Source organism: Pseudophryne corroboree, chromosome 3, assembly GCF_028390025.1.
Source record: "Pseudophryne corroboree isolate aPseCor3 chromosome 3, aPseCor3.hap2, whole genome shotgun sequence".
NCBI classification, from domain to species: Eukaryota; Metazoa; Chordata; class Amphibia; order Anura; family Myobatrachidae; genus Pseudophryne; species Pseudophryne corroboree.
In genome coordinates this window covers 331,387,248-331,410,434 of record NC_086446.1, presented here as the reverse complement: position 1 = coordinate 331,410,434, position 23,187 = coordinate 331,387,248, and the positions used below count along the sequence as shown (strand labels likewise).

General features: G+C 32.5%; 22 non-coding genes across 22 annotated transcripts; all 22 read right to left on the bottom strand.

Moving 5' to 3' along the window:
* Nucleotides 1-616: 616 nt before the first annotated feature.
* Nucleotides 617-688, bottom strand: TRNAP-AGG (transfer RNA proline (anticodon AGG)). Its single transcript has one exon. It is a non-coding gene; the product is annotated as a tRNA-Pro (tRNA).
* An 848-nt stretch (nucleotides 689-1,536) lies between these two features.
* Nucleotides 1,537-1,608, bottom strand: TRNAP-AGG (transfer RNA proline (anticodon AGG)). Its single transcript has one exon. It is a non-coding gene; the product is annotated as a tRNA-Pro (tRNA).
* Nucleotides 1,609-2,457: 849 nt separating this feature from the next.
* On the bottom strand, nucleotides 2,458-2,529 carry TRNAP-AGG (transfer RNA proline (anticodon AGG)). Its single transcript has one exon. It is a non-coding gene; the product is annotated as a tRNA-Pro (tRNA).
* An 848-nt stretch (nucleotides 2,530-3,377) lies between these two features.
* Nucleotides 3,378-3,449, bottom strand: TRNAP-AGG (transfer RNA proline (anticodon AGG)). The gene has a single exon. It is a non-coding gene; the product is annotated as a tRNA-Pro (tRNA).
* Nucleotides 3,450-5,219: 1,770 nt separating this feature from the next.
* TRNAP-AGG (transfer RNA proline (anticodon AGG)) lies at nucleotides 5,220-5,291 on the bottom strand. The gene has a single exon. It is a non-coding gene; the product is annotated as a tRNA-Pro (tRNA).
* Nucleotides 5,292-6,139: 848 nt separating this feature from the next.
* TRNAP-AGG (transfer RNA proline (anticodon AGG)) lies at nucleotides 6,140-6,211 on the bottom strand. The gene has a single exon. It is a non-coding gene; the product is annotated as a tRNA-Pro (tRNA).
* An 848-nt stretch (nucleotides 6,212-7,059) lies between these two features.
* TRNAP-AGG (transfer RNA proline (anticodon AGG)) lies at nucleotides 7,060-7,131 on the bottom strand. Its single transcript has one exon. It is a non-coding gene; the product is annotated as a tRNA-Pro (tRNA).
* An 852-nt stretch (nucleotides 7,132-7,983) lies between these two features.
* On the bottom strand, nucleotides 7,984-8,055 carry TRNAP-AGG (transfer RNA proline (anticodon AGG)). The gene has a single exon. It is a non-coding gene; the product is annotated as a tRNA-Pro (tRNA).
* Nucleotides 8,056-8,903: 848 nt separating this feature from the next.
* Nucleotides 8,904-8,975, bottom strand: TRNAP-AGG (transfer RNA proline (anticodon AGG)). The gene has a single exon. It is a non-coding gene; the product is annotated as a tRNA-Pro (tRNA).
* Nucleotides 8,976-9,822: 847 nt separating this feature from the next.
* On the bottom strand, nucleotides 9,823-9,894 carry TRNAP-AGG (transfer RNA proline (anticodon AGG)). The gene has a single exon. It is a non-coding gene; the product is annotated as a tRNA-Pro (tRNA).
* Nucleotides 9,895-10,744: 850 nt separating this feature from the next.
* On the bottom strand, nucleotides 10,745-10,816 carry TRNAP-AGG (transfer RNA proline (anticodon AGG)). Its single transcript has one exon. It is a non-coding gene; the product is annotated as a tRNA-Pro (tRNA).
* A 1,771-nt stretch (nucleotides 10,817-12,587) lies between these two features.
* TRNAP-AGG (transfer RNA proline (anticodon AGG)) lies at nucleotides 12,588-12,659 on the bottom strand. Its single transcript has one exon. It is a non-coding gene; the product is annotated as a tRNA-Pro (tRNA).
* An 848-nt stretch (nucleotides 12,660-13,507) lies between these two features.
* Nucleotides 13,508-13,579, bottom strand: TRNAP-AGG (transfer RNA proline (anticodon AGG)). The gene has a single exon. It is a non-coding gene; the product is annotated as a tRNA-Pro (tRNA).
* Nucleotides 13,580-14,428: 849 nt separating this feature from the next.
* Nucleotides 14,429-14,500, bottom strand: TRNAP-AGG (transfer RNA proline (anticodon AGG)). The gene has a single exon. It is a non-coding gene; the product is annotated as a tRNA-Pro (tRNA).
* A 1,009-nt stretch (nucleotides 14,501-15,509) lies between these two features.
* On the bottom strand, nucleotides 15,510-15,581 carry TRNAP-AGG (transfer RNA proline (anticodon AGG)). Its single transcript has one exon. It is a non-coding gene; the product is annotated as a tRNA-Pro (tRNA).
* An 847-nt stretch (nucleotides 15,582-16,428) lies between these two features.
* Nucleotides 16,429-16,500, bottom strand: TRNAP-AGG (transfer RNA proline (anticodon AGG)). The gene has a single exon. It is a non-coding gene; the product is annotated as a tRNA-Pro (tRNA).
* Nucleotides 16,501-17,349: 849 nt separating this feature from the next.
* On the bottom strand, nucleotides 17,350-17,421 carry TRNAP-AGG (transfer RNA proline (anticodon AGG)). Its single transcript has one exon. It is a non-coding gene; the product is annotated as a tRNA-Pro (tRNA).
* Nucleotides 17,422-18,269: 848 nt separating this feature from the next.
* TRNAP-AGG (transfer RNA proline (anticodon AGG)) lies at nucleotides 18,270-18,341 on the bottom strand. Its single transcript has one exon. It is a non-coding gene; the product is annotated as a tRNA-Pro (tRNA).
* Nucleotides 18,342-19,190: 849 nt separating this feature from the next.
* Nucleotides 19,191-19,262, bottom strand: TRNAP-AGG (transfer RNA proline (anticodon AGG)). The gene has a single exon. It is a non-coding gene; the product is annotated as a tRNA-Pro (tRNA).
* A 1,771-nt stretch (nucleotides 19,263-21,033) lies between these two features.
* TRNAP-AGG (transfer RNA proline (anticodon AGG)) lies at nucleotides 21,034-21,105 on the bottom strand. The gene has a single exon. It is a non-coding gene; the product is annotated as a tRNA-Pro (tRNA).
* An 849-nt stretch (nucleotides 21,106-21,954) lies between these two features.
* On the bottom strand, nucleotides 21,955-22,026 carry TRNAP-AGG (transfer RNA proline (anticodon AGG)). Its single transcript has one exon. It is a non-coding gene; the product is annotated as a tRNA-Pro (tRNA).
* Nucleotides 22,027-22,876: 850 nt separating this feature from the next.
* On the bottom strand, nucleotides 22,877-22,948 carry TRNAP-AGG (transfer RNA proline (anticodon AGG)). The gene has a single exon. It is a non-coding gene; the product is annotated as a tRNA-Pro (tRNA).
* Between the last annotated feature and the right edge of the window lie 239 nt (nucleotides 22,949-23,187).

The window sequence follows — 23,187 nt, the reverse complement described above, 5'->3', positions numbered from 1 at the left end:
TTAAAGTAAAGCTCAAATTATTTAATAAAAAAAATGCAATAAGCTGGAAAAAAAGATGTTACATTTTAAAAATACCATAACAATTTAAAAATGTATTGGTAGCATAGCTAAAATGTTTCCTTAAGGTAAATTTTTGTCCAAGTATGCATATTTGGAAAGTTCAGTGCCAAGATTTAGGGGTTCCTATAGAGTTTGAACTTTTCTGATAGTTGGAACCTAAGACTTGTCTCATACTGTGTGCAACTTAAGCATACAGACCAAGAAGAAAGAAAAAAACAAAAACCTGCAATTAATTGTTGACCTTTTTGTTTGTCAAAAAGAGCCTATTCTTTGAAGCCACTCATTGTTTCTTAGAAAAAAGCAAGGTAAGAGAAAAACCTGTAATTTCATTTTGACAGTTTTTAATTTGTCAAAATGAGACTTCTTTGAAGCCACTCAAGATTACTTAGACAAAATGGAATCTACAGTATACCCAATATACCACCAAATGGTAGACAGTTTACTAAATATGCATAAGTATATATTTTTTTATGGATTTTCAAAAGCAAAATTCACTTGATGCTTTTGACATCAATCAGTTAATGGAACCATGGGATTTAAAATAATCTGAGAAGATAGGCTCGCCCAGGATTTGAACCCGGGATCTCTCGCACCCTAAGCGAGAATCATACCCCTAGACCAACGAGCCAACTGTTCATGCATTTTTCATGTATACAAATGAAATTGGAAGTGAAACTGTTGGAATACATTAGTAAGTATTTTAAAATACTATCAGATAATAGAACTAAGCACTTTTAAAGAACCTGAGAAAACAGGCTTATCCAGGATATGAATCTGGGGCCTTTTGCACCCAAAGCAAAAATCATACACCCAGACCAACAAGCCACAAGTTAAATAATTTCTTATTCAGATTTTACCATTTTTAAAGTAAAACTCAAATTATTTAATAAAAAAATGCAATACGCTGGAAAAAAAGATGTTACATTTTAAAAATACCATAACAATTAAAAAATGTATTGGTAGCATAGCTAAAATGTTTCCTTAAGGTTAATTTTTGTCCAAGTATGCATATTTGGAAAGTTCAGTGCCAAGATTTAGGGGTTCCTATAGAGTTTGAACTTTTCTGATAGTTGGAACCTAAGACTTGTCTCATACTGTGTGCAACTTAAGCATTCAGACCAAGAAGAAAGAAAAAAACAAAAACCTGCAATTAATTGTTGACCTTTTTGTTTGTCAAAAAGAGCCTATTCTTTGAAGCCACTCATTGTTTCTTAGAAAAAAGCAAGGTAAGAGAAAAACCTGTAATTTCATTTTGACAGTTTTTAATTTGTCAAAATGAGACTTCTTTGAAGCCACTCAAGATTACTTAGACAAAATGGAATCTACAGTATACCCAATATACCACCAAATGGTAGACAGTTTACTAAATATGCATATGTATATATTTTTTTATGGATTTTCAAAAGCAAAATTAACTTGATTCTTTTGACATCAATCAGTTAATGGAACCATGGAATTTAAAATAATCTGAAAGATGGGCTCGTCCGGGATTTGAACCCGGGACCTCTCGCACCCTAAGCGAGAATCATACCCCTAGACCAACGAGCCAACTGTTCATGCATTTTTCATGTATACTAATTAAATTGGAAGTGAAACTGTTGGAATACATTAGTAAGTATTTTAAAATACTATCAGATAATAGAACTAAGCACTTTTAAAGAACCTGAGAAAACAGGCTTATCCAGGATATGAATCTGGGGCCTTTTGCACCCAAAGCAAAAATCATACACCCAGACCAACAAGCCACAAGTTAAATAATTTCTTATTCAGATTTTACCATTTTTAAAGTAAAACTCAAATTATTTAATAAAAAAATGCAATACGCTGGAAAAAAAGATGTTACATTTTAAAAATACCATAACAATTAAAAAATGTATTGGTAGCATAGCTAAAATGTTTCCTTAAGGTTAATTTTTGTCCAAGTATGCATATTTGGAAAGTTCAGTGCCAAGATTTAGGGGTTCCTATAGAGTTTGAACTTTTCTGATAGTTGGAACCTAAGACTTGTCTCATACTGTGTGCAATTTAAGCTTACAGACCAAGAAGAAAGAAAAAAACAAAAACCTGCAATTAATTGTTGACCTTTTTGTTTGTCAAAAAGAGCCTATTCTTTTAAGCCACTCATTGTTTCTTAGAAAAAAGCAGGGTAAGATAAAAACCTGTAATTTCATTTTGATAGTTTTTTAATTTGTCAAAATGAGACTTCTTTGAAGCCACTCAAGGTTACTTAGACAAAATGGAATCTACAGTATACCCAATATACCACCAAATGGTTGACAGTTTACTAAATATGCATAAGTATATATTTTTTATGGATTTTCAAAAGCAAAATTCACTTGATGCTTTTGACATCAATCAGATAATGTAACCATGGGATTTAAAAGAATATGAGAAGATGGGCTCGTCCAGGATTTGAACCCGGGACCTCTCGCACCCTAAGCGAGAATCATACCCCTAGACCAACGAGCCAACTGTTCATGCATTTTTCATGTATACTAATGAAATTGGAAGTGAAACTGTTGGAATACATTAGTAAGTATTTTAAAATACTATCAGATAATAAAACTAAGCACTTTTAAAGAACCTGAGAAAACAGGCTAATCCAGGATATGAACCTGGTGCCTTTTCCACTCAAAGCAAAAATCATACACCCAGACCAACAAGCCACAAGCTAAATAATTTCTTATTCAGATTTTACCATTTTTAAAGTAAAACTCAAATTATTTAATTAAAAAATGCAATAAGTTGGAAAAAAAGATGTTACATTTTAAAAATACCATAACAATTTAAAAATGTATTGGTAGCATAGCTAAAATGTTTCCTTAAGGTACATTTTTGTCCTAGTATGCATATTTGGAAAGTTCAGTGCCAAGATTTAGGGGTTCCTATAGAGTTTGAACTTTTCTGATAGTTGGAACCTAAGACTTGTCTCATACTGTGTGCAACTTAAGCATTCAGACCAAGAAGAAAGAAAAAAACAAAAACCTGCAATTAATTGTTGACCTTTTTGTTTGTCAAAAAGAGCCTATTCTTTGAAGCCACTCATTGTTTCTTAGAAAAAAGCAAGGTAAGAGAAAAACCTGTAATTTCATTTTGACAGTTTTTAATTTGTCAAAATGAGACTTCTTTGAAGCCACTCAAGATTACTTAGACAAAATGGAATCTACAGTATACCCAATATACCACCAAATGGTAGACAGTTTACTAAATATGCATATGTATATATTTTTTTATGGATTTTCAAAAGCAAAATTAACTTGATTCTTTTGACATCAATCAGTTAATGGAACCATGGAATTTAAAATAATCTGAAAGATGGGCTCGTCCGGGATTTGAACCCGGGACCTCTCGCACCCTAAGCGAGAATCATACCCCTAGACCAACGAGCCAATTGTTCATGTATTTTTCATGTATACTAATGAAATTGGAAGTGAAACTGTTGGAATACATTAGTAAGTATTTTAAAATACTATCAGATAATAGAACTAAGCACTTTTAAAGAACCTGAGAAAACAGGCTTATCCAGGATATGAATCTGGGGCCTTTTGCACCCAAAGCAAAAATCATACACCCAGACCAACAAGCCACAAGTTAAATAATTTCTTATTCAGATTTTACCATTTTTAAAGTAAAACTCAAATTATTTAATAAAAAAATGCAATACGCTGGAAAAAAAGATGTTACATTTTAAAAATACCATAACAATTAAAAAATGTATTGGTAGCATAGCTAAAATGTTTCCTTAAGGTAAATTTTTGTCCAAGTATGCATATTTGGAAAGTTCAGTGCCAAGATTTAGGGGTTCCTATAGAGTTTAAACTTTTCTGATAGTTGGAACCTAAGACTTGTCTCATACTGTGTGCAACTTATGCATACAGACCAAGAAGAAAGAAAAAAACAAAAACCTGCAATTAATTGTTGACCTTTTTGTTTGTCAAAAAGAGCCTATTCTTTGAAGCCACTCATTGTTTCTTAGAAAAAAGCAGGGTAAGAGAAAAACCTGTAATTTCATTTTGACAGTTTTTAATTTGTCAAAATGAGACTTCTTTGAAGCCACTCAAGGTTACTTAGACAAAATGGAATTTACAGTATACCCAATATACCACCAAATGGTTGACAGTTTACTAAATATGCATAAGTATATATTTTTTTATGGATTTTCAAAAGCAAAATTCACTTGATGCTTTTGACATCAATCAGATAATGGAACCATGGGATTTAAAAGTATCTGAGAAGATGGGCTCGTCCGGTATTTGAACCCAGGACCTCTCGCACCCTAAGCGAGAATCATACCCCTAGACCAACGAGGCAACTGTTCATGCATTTTTCATGTATACTAATGAAATTGGAAGTGAAACTGTTGGAATACATTAGTAAGTATTTTAAAATACTATCAGATAATAGAACTAAGCACTTTTAAAGAACCTGAGAAAACAGGCTTATCCAGGATATGAATCTGGGGCCTTTTGCACCCAAAGCAAAAATCATACACCCAGACCAACAAGCCACAAGCTAAATAATTTCTTATTCAGATTTTACCATTTTTAAAGTAAAGCTCAAATTATTTAATAAAAAAATGCAATAAGCTGGAAAAAAAGATGTTACATTTTAAAAATACCATAACAATTTAAAAATGTATTGGTAGCATAGCTAAAATGTTTCCTTAAGGTAAATTTTTGTCCAAGTATGCATATTTGGAAAGTTCAGTGCCAAGATTTAGGGGTTCCTATAGAGTTTGAACTTTTCTGATAGTTGGAACCTAAGACTTGTCTCATACTGTGTGCAACTTATGCATACAGACCAAGAAGAAAGAAAAAAACAAAAACCTGCAAATAATTGTTGACCTTTTTGTTTGTCAAAAAGAGCCTATTCTTTTAAGCCACTCATTGTTTCTTAGAAAAAAGCAAGGTAAGATACAAACCTGCAATTTCATTTTGACAGTTTTTTATTTGTCAAAATGAGACTTCTTGAAGCCACTCAAGGTTACTTAGACAAAATGGAATCTACAGTATACCCAATATACCACCAAATGGTTGACAGTTTACTAAATATGCATAAGTATATACTTTTTTGATGGATTGGCAAAAGCAAAATTCACTTGATGCTTTTGACATCAATAAGATAATGGAACCATGGGATTTAAAAGAACATGAGAAGATGGGCTCGTCCGGGATTTGAACCCGGGACCTCTCGCACCCTAAGCGAGAATCATACCCCTAGACCAATGAGCCAACTGCTAATGCTTTTTCATGTATACTAATAAAATTGGAAGTGAAACTGTTGGAATACATTAGTAAGTATTTTAAAATACTATCAGATAATAGAACTAAGCACTTTTAAAGAACCTGAGAAAACAGGCTAATCCAGGATATGAACCTGGTGCCTTTTCCACTCAAAGCAAAAATCATACACCCAGACCAACAAGCCACAAGCTAAATAATTTCTTATTCAGATTTTACCATTTTTAAAGTAAAGCTCAAATTATTTAATAAAAAAATGCAATAAGCTGGAAAAAAAGATGTTACATTTTAAAAATACCATAACAATTTAAAAATGTATTGGTAGCATAGCTAAAATGTTTCCTTAAGGTAAATTTTTGTCCAAGTATGCATATTTGGAAAGTTCAGTGCCAAGATTTAGGGGTTCCTATAGAGTTTGAACTTTTCTGATAGTTGGAACCTAAGACTTGTCTCATACTGTGTGCAACTTATGCATATAGACCAAGAAGAAAGAAAAAAACAAAAACCTGCAATTAATTGTTGACCTTTTTGTTTGTCAAAAAGAGCCTATTCTTTGAAGCCACTCATTGTTTCTTAGAAAAAAGCAAGGTAAGAGAAAAACCTGTAATTTCATTTTGACAGTTTTTAATTTGTCAAAATGAGACTCCTTTGAAGCCACTCAAGATTACTTAGACAAAATGGAATCTACAGTATACCCAATATACCACCAAATGGTTGACAGTTTACTAAATATGCATAAGTATATATTTTTTTATGGATTTTAAAAAGCAAAATTCACTTGATGCTTTTGACATCAATCAGATAATGGAACCATGGGATTTAAAAGAATCTGAGAAGATGGGCTCGTCTGGGATTTGAACCCGGGCCCTCTCGCACCCTAAGCGAGAATCATACCCCTAGACCAACGAGCCAACTGTTCATGCATTTTTCATGTATACTAATGAAATTGGAAGTGAATCTGTTGGAATACATTAGTAAGTATTTTAAAATACTATCAGATAATAGAACTAAGCACTTTTAAAAAACCTGAGAAAACAGGCTAATCCAGGATATGAACCTGGTGCCTTTTCCACTCAAAGCAAAAATCAAACACCCAGACCAACAAGCCACAAGCTAAATAATTTCTTATTCAGATTTTACCATTTTTAAAGTAAAACTCAAATTATTTAATAAAAAAATGCAATAAGCTGGAAAAAAAGATGTTACATTTTAAAAATACCATAACAATTTAAAAATGTATTGGTAGCATAGCTAAAATGTTTCCTTAAGGTAAATTTTTGTCCAAGTATGCATATTTGGAAAGTTCAGTGCCAAGATTTAGGGGTTCCTATAGAGTTTGAACTTTTCTGATAGTTGGAACCTAAGACTTGTCTCATACTGTGTGCAACTTAAGCTTACAGACAAAGAAGAAAGAAAAAAACAAAAACCTGCAATTAATTGTTGACCTTTTTGTTTGTCAAAAAGAGCCTATTCTTTTAAGCCACTCATTGTTTCTTAGAAAAAAGCAAGGTAAGATAAAAACCTGCAATTTCATTTTGACAGTTTTTTATTTGTCAAAATGAGACTTCTTGAAGCCACTCAAGGTTACTTAGACAAAATGGAATCTACAGTATACCCGATATACCACCAAATGGTTGACAGTTTAATAAATATGCATAAGTATATATTTTTTTATGGATTTTCAAAAGCAAAATTCACTTGATGCTTTTGACATCAATCAGTTAATGGAACCATGGGATTTAAAATAATCTGAGAAGATAGGCTCGCCCAGGATTTGAACCCGGGATCTCTCGCACCCTAAGCGAGAATCATACCCCTAGACCAACGAGCCAACTGTTCATGCATTTTGCATGTATACTAATGAAATTGGAAGTGAAACTGTTGGAATACATTAGTAAGTATTTTAAAATACTATCAGATAATAGAACTAAGCACTTTTAAAGAACCTGAGAAAACAGGCTTATCCAGGATATGAATCTGGGGCCCTTTGCACCCAAAGCAAAAATCATACACCCAGACTAACAAGCCACAAGCTAAATAATTTCTTATTCAGATTTTACCATTTTTAAAGTAAAGCTCAAATTATTTAATAAAAAAAATGCAATAAGCTGAAAAAAAGATGTTACATTTTAAAAATACCATAACAATTTAAAAATGTATTGGTAGCATAGCTAAAATGTTTCCTTAAGATAAATTTTTGTCCAAGTATGCATATTTGGAAAGTTCAGTGCCAAGATTTAGGGGTTCCTATAGAGTTTGAACTTTTCTGATAGTTGGAACCTAAGACTTGTCTCATACTGTGTGCAACTTAAGCATACAGACCAAGAAGAAAGAAAAAAAACAAAAACCTGCAATTAATTGTTGACCTTTTTGTTTGTCAAAAAGAGCCTATTCTTTGAAGCCACTCATTGTTTTTTTAGAAAAAAGCAAGGTAAGAGAAAAACCTGTAATTTCATTTTGACAGTTTTTAATTTGTCAAAATGAGACTTCTTTGAAGCCACTCAAGATTACTTAGACAAAATGGAATCTACAGTATACCCAATATACCACCAAATGGTAGACAGTTTACTAAATATGCATAAGTATATACTTTTTTTATGGATTTTCAAAAGCAAAATTCACTTGATGCTTTTGACATCAATCATATAATGGAACCATGGTATTTAAAAGAATCTGAGAAGATGGGCTCGTCCGGGATTTGAACCCGGGACCTCTCGCACCCTAAGCGAGAATCATACCCCTAGACCAATGAGCCAACTGCTAATGCTTTTTCATGTATACTAATAAAATTGGAAGTGAAACTGTTGGAATACATTAGTAAGTATTTTAAAATACTATCAGATAATAGAACTAAGCACTTTTAAAGAACCTGAGAAAACAGGCTAATCCAGGATATGAACCTGGTGCCTTTTCCACTCAAAGCAAAAATCATACACCCAGACCAACAAGCCACAAGCTAAATAATTTCTTATTCAGATTTTACCATTTTTAAAGTAAAGCTCAAATTATTTAATAAAAAAATGCAATAAGCTGGAAAAAAAGATGTTACATTTTAAAAATACCATAACAATTTAAAAATGTATTGGTAGCATAGCTAAAATGTTTCCTTAAGGTAAATTTTTGTCCAAGTATGCATATTTGGAAAGTTCAGTGCCAAGATTTAGGGGTTCCTATAGAGTTTGAACTTTTCTGATAGTTGGAACCTAAGACTTGTCTCATACTGTGTGCAACTTAAGCTTACAGACAAAGAAGAAAGAAAAAAACAAAAACCTGCAATTAATTGTTGACCTTTTTGTTTGTCAAAAAGAGCCTATTCTTTTAAGCCACTCATTGTTTCTTAGAAAAAAGCAAGGTAAGATAAAAACCTGCAATTTCATTTTGACAGTTTTTTATTTGTCAAAATGAGACTTCTTGAAGCCACTCAAGGTTACTTAGACAAAATGGAATCTACAGTATACCCGATATACCACCAAATGGTTGACAGTTTAATAAATATGCGTAAGTATATACTTTTTTAATGGATTGGCAAAAGCAAAATTCACTTGATGCTTTTGACATCAATAAGATAATGGAACCATGGGATTTAAAAGAACCTGAGAAGATGGGCTCATCCGGGATTTGAACCCGGGACCTCTCGCACCCTAAGCGAGAATCATACCCCTAGACCAACGAGCCAACTGTTAATGCTTATTCATGTATACTAATAAAATTGGAAGTGAAACTGTTGGAATACATTAGTAAGTATTTTAAAATACTATCAGATAATAGAACTAAGCACTTTTAAAGAACCTGAGAAAACAGGCTTATCCAGGATATGAATCTGGGGCCTTTTGCACCCACAGCAAAAATCATACACCCAGACCAACAAGCCACAAGCTAAATAATTTCTTATTCAGATTTTACCATTTTTAAAGTAAAGCTCAAATTATTTAATAAAAAAATGCAATAAGCTGGAAAAAAAGATGTTACATTTTAAAAATACCATAACAATTTAAAAATGTATTGGTAGCATAGCTAAAATGTTTCCTTAAGGTAAATTTTTGTCCTAGTATGCATATTTGGAAAGTTCAGTGCCAAGATTTAGGGGTTCCTATAGAGTTTAAACTTTTCTGATAGTTGGAACCTAAGACTTGTCTCATACTGTGTGCAACTTATGCATACAGACCAAGAAGAAAGAAAGAAAAAAAACCTGCAATTAATTGTTGACCTTTTTGTTTGTCAAAAAGAGCCTATTCTTTGAAGCCACTCATTGTTTCTTAGAAAAAAGCAGGGTAAGAGAAAAACCTGTAATTTCATTTTGACAGTTTTTAATTTGTCAAAATGAGACTTCTTTGAAGCCACTCAAGATTACTTAGACAAAATGGAATCTACAGTATACCCAATATACCACCAAATGGTTGACAGTTTACTAAATATGCATAAGTATATATTTTTTTATGGATTTTCAAAAGCAAAATTCACTTGATGCTTTTGACATCAATCAGATAATGGAACCATGGGATTTAAAAGAATCTGAGAAGATGGGCTCGTCCGGGATTTGAACCCAGACCCTCTCGCACCCTAAGCGAGAATCATACCCCTAGACCAACGAGCCAACTGTTCATGCATTTTTCATGTATACTAATGAAATTGGAAGTGAAACTGTTGGAATACATTAGTAAGTATTTTAAAATACTATCAGATAATAGAACTAAGCACTTTTAAAGAACCTGAGAAAACAGGCTAATCCAGGATATGAACCTGGTGCCTTTTCCACTCAAAGCAAAAATCATACACCCAGACCAACAAGCCACAAGCTAAATAATTTCTTATTCAGATTTTACCATTTTTAAAGTAAAACTCAAATTATTTAATAAAAAAATGCAATAAGCTGGAAAAAAAGATGTTACATTTTAAAAATACCATAACAATTTAAAAATGTATTGGTAGCATAGCTAAAATGTTTCCTTAAGGTAAATTTTTGTCCAAGTATGCATATTTGGAAAGTTTAGTGCCAAGATTTAGGGGTTCCTATAGAGTTTGAACTTTTCTGATAGTTGGAACCTAAGACTTGTCTCATACTGTGTGCAACTTAAGCATACAGACCAAGAAGAAAGAAAAAAACAAAAACCTGCAATTAATTGTTGACCTTTTTGTTTGTCAAAAAGAGCCTATTCTTTTAAGCCACTCATTGTTTCTTAGAAAAAAGCAAGGCAAGATAAAAACCTGTAATTTCATTTTGACAGTTTTTAATTTGTCAAAATGAGACTTCTTTGAAGCCACTCAAGGTTACTTAGACAAAGTGGAATCTACAGTATACCCAATATACCACCCAATGGTTGACAGTTAACTAAATATGCTTAAGTATATACTTTTTTGATGGATTGGCAAAAGCAATATTCACTTGATGCTTTTGACATCAATCAGATAATGGAACCATGGGATTTAAAAGAACCTGAGAAAATGGGCTCGTCCGGGATTTGAACCCGGGACCTCTCGCACCCTAAGGGAGAATCATACCCCTAGACCAACGAGCCAACTGTTCATGCATTTTGATGCATACTAATGAAATTGGAAGTGAACCTGTTGGAATACATTAGTAAGTATTTTAAAATACTATCAGATATTAGAACTAAGCACTTTTAAAGAACCTAAGAAAACAGGCTCATCCAGGATATGAACCAGGGGCCTTTTGCACCCAAAGCAAAAATCATACACCCAGACCAACAAGCCACAAGCTAAATAATTTCTTATTCAGATTTTACCATTTTTAAATTAAAACTCAAATTATTTAATAAAAAAATGCAATAAGCTGGAAAAAAAGATGTTACATTTTAAAAATACCATAACAATTTAAAAATGTATTGGTAGCATAGCTAAAATGTTTCCTTAAGGTAAATTTTTGTCCAAGTATGCATATTTGGAAAGTTCAGTGCCAAGATTTAGGGGTTCCTAAAGAGTTTGAACTTTTCGTTTAGTTGGAACCTAAGACTTGTCTCATACTGTGTGCAACTTATGCAAACAGTCCAAGAAGAAAGAAAAAAACAAAAACCTGCAATTTATTGTTGACCTTTTTGTTTGTCAAAAAGAGCCTATTCTTTGAAGCCACTCATTGTTTCTTAGAAAAAAGCAAGGTAAGAGAAAAACCTGTAATTTCATTTTGACAGTTTTTAATTTGTCAAAATGAGACTTCTTTGAAGCCACACAAGATTACTTAGACAAAATGGAATCTACAGAATACCCAATATACCACCAAATGGTTGACAGTTTACTAAATATGCATAAGTATATACTTTTTTGATGGATTGGCAAAAGCAAAATTCACTTGATGCTTTTGACATCAATCAGATAATGGAACCATTGGATTTAAAAGAACCTGAGAATTTGGGCTCGTCCGAGATCTGAACCCTGGATCTCTCGCACCCTAAGCGAGAATCATACCCCTAGACCAACGAGCCAACTGTTTATGCATTTTTCATGTATACTAATAAAATTGGAAGTGAAACTGTTGGAATACATTAGTAAGTATTTTAAAATACTATCAGATAATAGAACTAAGCACTTTTAAAGAACCTGAGAAAACAGGCTTATCCAGGATATGAATCTGGGGCCTTTTGCACCCACAGCAAAAATCATACACCCAGACCAACAAGCCACAAGCTAAATAATTTCTTATTCAGATTTTACCATTTTTAAAGTAAAGCTCAAATTATTTAATAAAAAAAATGCAATAAGCTGGAAAAAAAGATGTTACATTTTAAAAATACCATAACAATTTAAAAATGTATTGGTAGCATAGCTAAAATGTTTCCTTAAGGTAAATTTTTGTCCAAGTATGCATATTTGGAAAGTTCAGTGCCAAGATTTAGGGGTTCCTATAGAGTTTGAACTTTTCTGATAGTTGGAACCTAAGACTTGTCTCATACTGTGTGCAACTTAAGCATACAGACCAAGAAGAAAGAAAAAAACAAAAACCTGCAATTAATTGTTGACCTTTTTGTTTGTCAAAAAGAGCCTATTCTTTGAAGCCACTCATTGTTTTTTAGAAAAAAGCAAGGTAAGAGAAAAACCTGTAATTTCATTTTGACAGTTTTTAATTTGTCAAAATGAGACTTCTTTGAAGCCACTCAAGATTACTTAGACAAAATGGAATCTACAGTATACCCAATATACCACCAAATGGTAGACAGTTTACTAAATATGCATAAGTATATATTTTTTTATGGATTTTCAAAAGCAAAATTCACTTGATGCTTTTGACATCAATCAGTTAATGGAACCATGGGATTTAAAATAATCTGAGAAGATAGGCTCGCCCAGGATTTGAACCCGGGATCTCTCGCACCCTAAGCGAGAATCATACCCCTAGACCAACGAGCCAACTGTTCATGCATTTTTCATGTATACAAATGAAATTGGAAGTGAAACTGTTGGAATACATTAGTAAGTATTTTAAAATACTATCAGATAATAGAACTAAGCACTTTTAAAGAACCTGAGAAAACAGGCTTATCCAGGATATGAATCTGGGGCCTTTTGCACCCAAAGCAAAAATCATACACCCAGACCAACAAGCCACAAGTTAAATAATTTCTTATTCAGATTTTACCATTTTTAAAGTAAAACTCAAATTATTTAATAAAAAAATGCAAAACGCTGGAAAAAAAGATGTTACATTTTAAAAATACCATAACAATTAAAAAATGTATTGGTAGCATAGCTAAAATGTTTCCATAAGGTTAATTTTTGTCCAAGTATGCATATTTGGAAAGTTCAGTGCCAAGATTTAGGGGTTCCTATAGAGTTTGAACTTTTCTGATAGTTGGAACCTAAGACTTGTCTCATACTGTGTGCAACTTAAGCATTCAGACCAAGAAGAAAGAAAAAAACAAAAACCTGCAATTAATTGTTGACCTTTTTGTTTGTCAAAAAGAGCCTATTCTTTGAAGCCACTCATTGTTTCTTAGAAAAAAGCAAGGTAAGAGAAAAACCTGTAATTTCATTTTGACAGTTTTTAATTTGTCAAAATGAGACTTCTTTGAAGCCACTCAAGATTACTTAGACAAAATGGAATCTACAGTATACCCAATATACCACCAAATGGTAGACAGTTTACTAAATATGCATATGTATATATTTTTTTATGGATTTTCAAAAGCAAAATTAACTTGATTCTTTTGACATCAATCAGTTAATGGAACCATGGAATTTAAAATAATCTGAAAGATGGGCTCGTCCGGGATTTGAACCCGGGACCTCTCGCACCCTAAGCGAGAATCATACCCCTAGACCAACGAGCCAACTGTTCATGCATTTTTCATGTATACTAATTAAATTGGAAGTGAAACTGTTGGAATACATTAGTAAGTATTTTAAAATACTATCAGATAATAGAACTAAGCACTTTTAAAGAACCTGAGAAAACAGGCTTATCCAGGATATGAATCTGGGGCCTTTTGCACCCAAAGCAAAAATCATACACCCAGACCAACAAGCCACAAGTTAAATAATTTCTTATTCAGATTTTACCATTTTTAAAGTAAAACTCAAATTATTTAATAAAAAAATGCAATACGCTGGAAAAAAAGATGTTACATTTTAAAAATACCATAACAATTAAAAAATGTATTGGTAGCATAGCTAAAATGTTTCCTTAAGGTTAATTTTTGTCCAAGTATGCATATTTGGAAAGTTCAGTGCCAAGATTTAGGGGTTCCTATAGAGTTTGAACTTTTCTGATAGTTGGAACCTAAGACTTGTCTCATACTGTGTGCAATTTAAGCTTACAGACCAAGAAGAAAGAAAAAAACAAAAACCTGCAATTAATTGTTGACCTTTTTGTTTGTCAAAAAGAGCCTATTCTTTTAAGCCACTCATTGTTTCTTAGAAAAAAGCAGGGTAAGATAAAAACCTGTAATTTCATTTTGATAGTTTTTTAATTTGTCAAAATGAGACTTCTTTGAAGCCACTCAAGGTTACTTAGACAAAATGGAATCTACAGTATACCCAATATACCACCAAATGGTTGACAGTTTACTAAATATGCATAAGTATATATTTTTTATGGATTTTCAAAAGCAAAATTCACTTGATGCTTTTGACATCAATCAGATAATGTAACCATGGGATTTAAAAGAATATGAGAAGATGGGCTCGTCCAGGATTTGAACCCGGGACCTCTCGCACCCTAAGCGAGAATCATACCCCTAGACCAACGAGCCAACTGTTCATGCATTTTTCATGTATACTAATGAAATTGGAAGTGAAACTGTTGGAATACATTAGTAAGTATTTTAAAATACTATCAGATAATAGAACTAAGCACTTTTAAAGAACCTGAGAAAACAGGCTTATCCAGGATATGAATCTGGGGCCTTTTGCACCCACAGCAAAAATCATACACCCAGACCAACAAGCCACAAGCTAAATAATTTCTTATTCAGATTTTACCATTTTTAAAGTAAAGCTCAAATTATTTAATAAAAAAATGCAATAAGCTGGAAAAAAAGATAATCCAGGATATGAACCTGGTGCCTTTTCCACTCAAAGCAAAAATCAAACACCCAGACCAACAAGCCACAAGCTAAATAATTTCTTATTCAGATTTTACCATTTTTAAAGTAAAACTCAAATTATTTAATAAAAAAATGCAATAAGCTGGAAAAAAAGATGTTACATTTTAAAAATACCATAACAATTTAAAAATGTATTGGTAGCATAGCTAAAATGTTTCCTTAAGGTAAATTTTTGTCCAAGTATGCATATTTGGAAAGTTCAGTGCCAAGATTTAGGGGTTCCTATAGAGTTTGAACTTTTCTGGTAGTTGGAACCTAAGACTTGTCTCATACTGTGTGCAACTTAAGCTTACAGACAAAGAAGAAAGAAAAAAACAAAAACCTGCAATTAATTGTTGACCTTTTTGTTTGTCAAAAAGAGCCTATTCTTTTAAGCCACTCATTGTTTCTTAGAAAAAAGCAAGGTAAGATAAAAACCTGCAATTTCATTTTGACAGTTTTTTATTTGTCAAAATGAGACTTCTTGAAGCCACTCAAGGTTACTTAGACAAAATGGAATCTACAGTATACCCGATATACCACCAAATGGTTGACAGTTTAATAAATATGCGTAAGTATATACTTTTTTAATGGATTGGCAAAAGCAAAATTCACTTGATGCTTTTGACATCAATAAGATAATGGAACCATGGGATTTAAAAGAACCTGAGAAGATGGGCTCATCCGGGATTTGAACCCGGGACCTCTCGCACCCTAAGCGAGAATCATACCCCTAGACCAACGAGCCAACTGTTAATGCTTATTCATGTATACTAATAAAATTGGAAGTGAAACTGTTGGAATACATTAGTAAGTATTTTAAAATACTATCAGATAATAGAACTAAGCACTTTTAAAGAACCTGAGAAAACAGGCTTATCCAGGATATGAATCTGGGGCCTTTTGCACCCAAAGCAAAAATCATACACCCAGACCAACAAGCCACAAGTTAAATAATTTCTTATTCAGATTTTACCATTTTTAAAGTAAAACTCAAATTATTTAATAAAAAAATGCAATAAGCTGGAAAAAAAGATGTTACATTTTAAAAATACCATAACAATTAAAAAATGTATTGGTAGCATAGCTAAAATGTTTCCTTAAGGTAAATTTTTGTCCAAGTATGCATATTTGGAAAGTTCAGTGCCAAGATTTAGGGGTTCCTATAGAGTTTGAACTTTTCCGATAGTTGGAACCTAAGACTTGTCTCATACTGTGTGCAATTTAAGCTTACAGACCAAGAAGAAAGAAAAAAACAAAAACCTGCAATTAATTGTTGACCTTTTTGTTTGTCAAAAAGAGCCTATTCTTTTAAGCCACTCATTGTTTCTTAGAAAAAAGCAGGGTAAGATAAAAACCTGTAATTTCATTTTGATAGTTTTTTATTTGTCAAAATGAGACTTCTTTGAAGCCACTCAAGGTTACTTAGACAAAATGGAATCTACAGTATACCCAATATACCACCAAATGGTTGACAGTTTACTAAATATGCATAAGTATATATTTTTTATGGATTTTCAAAAGCAAAATTCACTTGATGCTTTTGACATCAATCAGATAATGTAACCATGGGATTTAAAAGAATATGAGAAGATGGGCTCGTCCAGGATTTGAACCCGGGACCTCTCGCACCCTAAGCGAGAATCATACCCCTAGACCAACGAGCCAACTGTTCATGCATTTTTCATGTATACTAATGAAATTGGAAGTGAAACTGTTGGAATACATTAGTAAGTATTTTAAAATACTATCAGATAATAAAACTAAGCACTTTTAAAGAACCTGAGAAAACAGGCTAATCCAGGATATGAACCTGGTGCCTTTTCCACTCAAAGCAAAAATCATACACCCAGACCAACAAGCCACAAGCTAAATAATTTCTTATTCAGATTTTACCATTTTTAAAGTAAAACTCAAATTATTTAATTAAAAAATGCAATAAGCTGGAAAAAAAGATGTTACATTTTAAAAATACCATAACAATTTAAAAATGTATTGGTAGCATAGCTAAAATGTTTCCTTAAGGTACATTTTTGTCCTAGTATGCATATTTGGAAAGTTCAGTGCCAAGATTTAGGGGTTCCTATAGAGTTTGAACTTTTCTGATAGTTGGAACCTAAGACTTGTCTCATACTGTGTGCAACTTAAGCATTCAGACCAAGAAGAAAGAAAAAAACAAAAACCTGCAATTAATTGTTGACCTTTTTGTTTGTCAAAAAGAGCCTATTCTTTGAAGCCACTCATTGTTTCTTAGAAAAAAGCAAGGTAAGAGAAAAACCTGTAATTTCATTTTGACAGTTTTTAATTTGTCAAAATGAGACTTCTTTGAAGCCACTCAAGATTACTTAGACAAAATGGAATCTACAGTATACCCAATATACCACCAAATGGTAGACAGTTTACTAAATATGCATATGTATATATTTTTTTATGGATTTTCAAAAGCAAAATTTACTTGATTCTTTTGACATCAATCAGTTAATGGAACCATGGAATTTAAAATAATCTGAGAAGATGGGCTCGTCCGGGATTTGAACCCGGGACCTCTCGCACCCTAAGCGAGAATCATACCCCTAGACCAACGAGCCAACTGTTCATGCATTTTTCATGTATACTAATGAAATTGGAAGTGAAACTGTTGGAATACATTAGTAAGTATTTTAAAATACTATCAGATAATAGAACTAAGCACTTTTAAAGAACCTGAGAAAACAGGCTTATCCAGGATATGAATCTGGGGCCTTTTGCACCCAAAGCAAAAATCATACACCCAGACCAACAAGCCACAAGTTAAATAATTTCTTATTCAGATTTTACCATTTTTAAAGTAAAACTCAAATTATTTAATAAAAAAATGCAATACGCTGGAAAAAAAGATGTTACATTTTAAAAATACCATAACAATTAAAAAATGTATTGGTAGCATAGCTAAAATGTTTCCTTAAGGTAAATTTTTGTCCAAGTATGCATATTTGGAAAGTTCAGTGCCAAGATTTAGGGGTTCCTATAGAGTTTGAACTTTTCTGATAGTTGGAACCTAAGACTTGTCTCATACTGTGTGCAATTTAAGCTTACAGACCAAGAAGAAAGAAAAAAACAAAAACCTGCAATTAATTGTTGACCTTTTTGTTTGTCAAAAAGAGCCTATTCTTTTAAGCCACTCATTGTTTCTTAGAAAAAAGCAGGGTAAGATAAAAACCTGTAATTTCATTTTGATAGTTTTTTATTTGTCAAAATGAGACTTCTTTGAAGCCACTCAAGGTTACTTAGACAAAATGGAATCTACAGTATACCCAATATACCACCAAATGGTTGACAGTTTACTAAATATGCATAAGTATATATTTTTTATGGATTTTCAAAAGCAAAATTCACTTGATGCTTTTGACATCAATCAGATAATGTAACCATGGGATTTAAAAGAATATGAGAAGATGGGCTCGTCCAGGATTTGAACCCGGGACCTCTCGCACCCTAAGCGAGAATCATACCCCTAGACCAACGAGCCAACTGTTCATGCATTTTTCATGTATACTAATGAAATTGGAAGTGAAACTGTTGGAATACATTAGTAAGTATTTTAAAATACTATCAGATAATAAAACTAAGCACTTTTAAAGAACCTGAGAAAACAGGCTAATCCAGGATATGAACCTGGTGCCTTTTCCACTCAAAGCAAAAATCATACACCCAGACCAACAAGCCACAAGCTAAATAATTTCTTATTCAGATTTTACCATTTTTAAAGTAAAACTCAAATTATTTAATTAAAAAATGCAATAAGCTGGAAAAAAAGATGTTACATTTTAAAAATACCATAACAATTTAAAAATGTATTGGTAGCATAGCTAAAATGTTTCCTTAAGGTACATTTTTGTCCTAGTATGCATATTTGGAAAGTTCAGTGCCAAGATTTAGGGGTTCCTATAGAGTTTGAACTTTTCTGATAGTTGGAACCTAAGACTTGTCTCATACTGTGTGCAACTTAAGCATTCAGACCAAGAAGAAAGAAAAAAACAAAAACCTGCAATTAATTGTTGACCTTTTTGTTTGTCAAAAAGAGCCTATTCTTTGAAGCCACTCATTGTTTCTTAGAAAAAAGCAAGGTAAGAGAAAAACCTGTAATTTCATTTTGACAGTTTTTAATTTGTCAAAATGAGACTTCTTTGAAGCCACTCAAGATTACTTAGACAAAATGGAATCTACAGTATACCCAATATACCACCAAATGGTAGACAGTTTACTAAATATGCATATGTATATATTTTTTTATGGATTTTCAAAAGCAAAATTTACTTGATTCTTTTGACATCAATCAGTTAATGGAACCATGGAATTTAAAATAATCTGAGAAGATGGGCTCATCCGGGATTTGAACCCGGGACCTCTCGCACCCTAAGCGAGAATCATACCCCTAGACCAACGAGCCAACTGTTCATGCATTTTTCATGTATACTAATGAAATTGGAAGTGAAACTGTTGGAATACATTAGTAAGTATTTTAAAATACTATCAGATAATAGAACTAAGCACTTTTAAAGAACGTGAGAAAACAGGCTAATCCAGGATATGAACCTGGTGCCTTTTCCACCCAAAGCAAAAATCATACACCCAGACCAACAAGCCACAAGCTAAATAATTTCTTATTCAGATTTTACCATTTTTAAATTAAAACTCAAATTATTTAATAAAAAAATGCAATAAGCTGGAAAAAAAGATGTTACATTTTAAAAATACCATAACAATTTAAAAATGTATTGGTAGCATAGCTAAAATGTTTCCTTAAGGTAAATTTTTGTCCAAGTATGCATATTTGGAAAGTTCAGTGCCAAGATTTAGGGGTTCCTAAAGAGTTTGAACTTTTCGTTTAGTTGGAACCTAAGACTTGTCTCATACTGTGTGCAACTTATGCAAACAGTCCAAGAAGAAAGAAAAAAACAAAAACCTGCAATTTATTGTTGACCTTTTTGTTTGTCAAAAAGAGCCTATTCTTTGAAGCCACTCATTGTTTCTTAGAAAAAAGCAAGGTAAGAGAAAAACCTGTAATTTCATTTTGACAGTTTTTATTTGTCAAAATGAGACTTCTTTGAAGCCACACAAGATTACTTAGACAAAATGGAATCTACAGAATACCCAATATACCACCAAATGGTTGACAGTTTACTAAATATGCATAAGTATATACTTTTTTGATGGATTGGCAAAAGCAAAATTCACTTGATGCTTTTGACATCAATCAGATAATGGAACCATTGGATTTAAAAGAACCTGAGAATTTGAGCTCGTCCGAGATCTGAACCCTGGATCTCTCGCACCCTAAGCGAGAATCATACCCCTAGACCAACGAGACAACTGTTTATGCATTTTTCATGTATACTAATAAAATTGGAAGTGAAACTGTTGGAATACATTAGTAAGTATTTTAAAATACTATCAGATAATAGAACTAAGCACTTTTAAAGAACCTGAGAAAACAGGCTTATCCAGGATATGAATCTGGGGCCTTTTGCACCCACAGCAAAAATCATACACCCAGACCAACAAGCCACAAGCTAAATAATTTCTTATTCAGATTTTACCATTTTTAAAGTAAAGCTCAAATTATTTAATAAAAAAAATGCAATAAGCTGGAAAAAAAGATGTTACATTTTAAAAATACCATAACAATTTAAAAATGTATTGGTAGCATAGCTAAAATGTTTCCTTAAGGTAAATTTTTGTCCAAGTATGCATATTTGGAAAGTTCAGTGCCAAGATTTAGGGGTTCCTATAGAGTTTGAACTTTTCTGATAGTTGGAACCTAAGACTTGTCTCATACTGTGTGCAACTTAAGCATACAGACCAAGAAGAAAGAAAAAAACAAAAACCTGCAATTAATTGTTGACCTTTTTGTTTGTCAAAAAGAGCCTATTCTTTGAAGCCACTCATTGTTTTTTAGAAAAAAGCAAGGTAAGAGAAAAACCTGTAATTTCATTTTGACAGTTTTTAATTTGTCAAAATGAGACTTCTTTGAAGCCACTCAAGATTACTTAGACAAAATGGAATCTACAGTATACCCAATATACCACCAAATGGTAGACAGTTTACTAAATATGCATAAGTATATATTTTTTTATGGATTTTCAAAAGCAAAATTCACTTGATGCTTTTGACATCAATCAGTTAATGGAACCATGGGATTTAAAATAATCTGAGAAGATAGGCTCGCCCAGGATTTGAACCCGGGATCTCTCGCACCCTAAGCGAGAATCATACCCCTAGACCAACGAGCCAACTGTTCATGCATTTTTCATGTATACAAATGAAATTGGAAGTGAAACTGTTGGAATACATTAGTAAGTATTTTAAAATACTATCAGATAATAGAACTAAGCACTTTTAAAGAACCTGCTAAAATAGGCTAATCCAGGATATGAACCTGGGGCCTTTTCCACCCAAAGCAAAAATCATACACCCAGACCAACAAGCCACAAGCTAAATAATTTCTTATTCAGATTTTACCATTTTTAAAGTAAAACTCAAATTATTTAATAAAAAAAATGCAATACGCTGGAAAAAAAGATGTTACATTTTAAAAATACCATAACAATTAAAAAATGTATTGGTAGCATAGCTAAAATGTTTCCTTAAGGTAAATTTTTGTCCAAGTATGCATATTTGGAAAGTTCAGTGCCAAGATTTAGGGGTTCCTATAGCGTTTGAACTTTTATGATAGTTGGAACCTAAGACTTGTCTCTTACTGTGTGCAACTTAAGCATACAGACCAAGAAGAAAGAAAAAAACAAAAACCTGCAATTAATTGTTGACCTTTTTGTTTGTCAAAAAGAGCCTATTCTTTTAAGCCACTCATTGTTTCTTAGAAAAAAGCAGGGTAAGATAAAAACCTGTAATTTCATTTTGATAGTTTTTTATTTGTCAAAATGAGACTTCTTTGAAGCCACTCAAGGTTACTTAGACAAAATGGAATCTACAGTATACCCAATATACCACCAAATGGTTGACAGTTTACTAAATATGCATAAGTATATATTTTTTATGGATTTTCAAAAGCAAAATTCACTTGATGCTTTTGACATCAATCAGATAATGGAACCATGGAATTTAAAATAATCTGAGAAGATGGGCTCGTCCGGGATTTGAACCCGGGACCTCTCGCACCCTAAGCGAGAATCATACCCCTAGACCAACGAGCCAACTGTTCATGCGTTTTTCATGTATACTAATGAAATTGGAAGTGAAACTGTTGGAATACATTAGTAAGTATTTTAAAATACTATCAGATAATAGAACTAAGCACTTTTAAAGAACCTGAGAAAACAGGCTTATCCAGGATATGAATCTGGGGCCTTTTGCACCCACAGCAAAAATCATACACCCAGACCAACAAGCCACAAGCTAAATAATTTCTTATTCAGATTTTACCATTTTTAAAGTAAAGCTCAAATTATTTAATAAAAAAAATGCAATAAGCTGGAAAAAAAGATGTTACATTTTAAAAATACCATAACAATTTAAAAATGTATTGGTAGCATAGCTAAAATGTTTCCTTAAGGTAAATTTTTGTCCAAGTATGCATATTTGGAAAGTTCAGTGCCAAGATTTAGGGGTTCCTATAGAGTTTGAACTTTTCTGATAGTTGGAACCTAAGACTTGTCTCATACTGTGTGCAACTTAAGCATACAGACCAAGAAGAAAGAAAAAAACAAAAACCTGCAATTAATTGTTGACCTTTTTGTTTGTCAAAAAGAGCCTATTCTTTGAAGCCACTCATTGTTTCTTAGAAAAAAGCAAGGTAAGAGAAAAACCTGTAATTTCATTTTGACAGTTTTTAATTTGTCAAAATGAGACTTCTTTGAAGCCACTCAAGATTACTTAGACAAAATGGAATCTACAGTATACCCAATATACCACCAAATGGTAGACAGTTTACTAAATATGCATAAGTATATATTTTTTTATGGATTTTCAAAAGCAAAATTCACTTGATGCTTTTGACATCAATCAGTTAATGGAACCATGGGATTTAAAATAATCTGAGAAGATAGGCTCGCCCAGGATTTGAACCCGGGATCTCTCGCACCCTAAGCGAGAATCATACCCCTAGACCAACGAGCCAACTGTTCATGCATTTTTCATGTATACAAATGAAATTGGAAGTGAAACTGTTGGAATACATTAGTAAGTATTTTAAAATACTATCAGATAATAGAACTAAGCACTTTTAAAGAACCTGAGAAAACAGGCTTATCCAGGATATGAATCTGGGGCCTTTTGCACCCAAAGCAAAAATCATACACCCAGACCAACAAGCCACAAGTTAAATAATTTCTTATTCAGATTTTACCATTTTTAAA